The sequence below is a fragment of the Papaver somniferum genome, unplaced genomic scaffold (genome assembly GCF_003573695.1).
Source record: "Papaver somniferum cultivar HN1 unplaced genomic scaffold, ASM357369v1 unplaced-scaffold_23567, whole genome shotgun sequence".
Taxonomy (NCBI): domain Eukaryota; kingdom Viridiplantae; phylum Streptophyta; class Magnoliopsida; order Ranunculales; family Papaveraceae; genus Papaver; species Papaver somniferum.
This window is the reverse complement of record NW_020633894.1, coordinates 1-1000: the sequence shown is the minus strand read 5'-3', so window position 1 is coordinate 1000 and position 1000 is coordinate 1. Positions and strand designations below refer to the sequence as shown.

Genomic DNA, 1000 nt, shown 5'->3' with positions numbered 1-1000 from the left:
TTGGGAATTTATGTAGTATATAGTGAACAAGGAAGGGTGTCTGGATTTTGGCACGCATAGTGAAAGGTGACAGTGCCTATAATATGTTATAACAAATCCCGAATTTTAGAGGATTTAGGAAAGAAGTTGTGCATGCACTTCTCATTTTTAGCTTGATTGTGGTTGATCTTCATTGTAGTGAATGTTGTTCCCTCATTTACAATTTGGGTAGTTTTCGATCTTAATGGATGTTCAAAAGTCTTTGTTTTTTGGAGTCGATTTGTACGTGGCTTACAGATTTGGAAACTCTACTTGGTTTGTAGTTTTGTTGGTACCTGCTTAGGTATATTTTTCAGATATGGAGTTTTTTTTTAATAAATTGTAGATATTGATACTGCCATCTCAATATATTTAGATATAGGTAGAGAAGAGATGCTAGATAGTTTTCACATTTATCACCAATGATCTATTCTACTTTGATCTTAAGGTTATATATCACTTTGATCTTAAGGTTATATATCAAAATGTTATATATTTGTATTTTTAGATTTAACTCAAATTGATTTTTTTCAATTGGCAAATTAGTTATCCAAAACTTACACAATGTGATGTGCTTGAGAGGTCTGGAATTTTTGTTGACACCTGCAACCCAAACTGGCCTTGAAAATATTTCACCCATTTCAGGTTGATGAAATCCGCAGCTTTTAATTGGTTCACTACTTTGCCAATTTGTTAATTTGGCTCATGGTTATTGTGATAATATTGCAATTAATTTGGCAGGTGTATTCGTAATCATGGTCACTGAGATACCTCAGTGTCAGATGTCGGAGGGACTCCAAAACCTGGACGAGCCAAAACCAGGGAAGAACCCATGCACATACTATTGTAATATCGGTAAAAGCTCTTATGCCTTGGCAGAGATCAAATTGACTTGGCCGAGATAATGCTGGAACATGGTCTGGAGTGAGTACTTCTGAACACATTTGTACTTTCCAATCCATTTCTTGACTTGGCTTCTTAG

The 1000-nt window shown here is 35.1% G+C and overlaps 1 long non-coding RNA gene across 1 annotated transcript; it reads left to right on the top strand.

Moving 5' to 3' along the window:
- The first annotated feature begins 253 nt into the window (after positions 1–253).
- On the top strand, positions 254–974 carry LOC113340793. The gene is made up of 3 exons (XR_003355647.1): positions 254–322; positions 565–663; positions 760–974. It is a non-coding gene; the product is annotated as an uncharacterized LOC113340793 (long non-coding RNA).
- Positions 975–1000: the final 26 nt, after the last annotated feature.